We start from the raw sequence: 349 nt of genomic DNA, 5'->3' as shown, positions 1-349 counted from the left end.
GAGTTTAACAGTTTGTTTCGTCCAAGATTCTGGTGACTGATTTCCTTCCGAGATTGTGGAGAGCATTCTGTTGAGATAGAGCCTTTGTGCCGAGATATAACTCGGTTTTATCTGAGATCTTAGGGATACAGTACAATATATATTATTATATTAAAATATAATTAATTAAATTTGTTTATGTAAAAAGATAAATTTAATTTTTACACATCTCAAAATAACTTTTGGTTAGATTATTTATTTTTATTTATACAATTTAAAAATTCTAACTATATTATAAAATTAGATGTTGCAAATTTAAAAATATTAATTGTATTATAAATTTTTTTAATATTAATATTTTTTAATGGTG

This window comes from Arachis duranensis, chromosome 6 (assembly GCF_000817695.3).
Source record: "Arachis duranensis cultivar V14167 chromosome 6, aradu.V14167.gnm2.J7QH, whole genome shotgun sequence".
Taxonomy (NCBI): domain Eukaryota; kingdom Viridiplantae; phylum Streptophyta; class Magnoliopsida; order Fabales; family Fabaceae; genus Arachis; species Arachis duranensis.
This window is presented reverse-complemented; position numbering follows the sequence as displayed.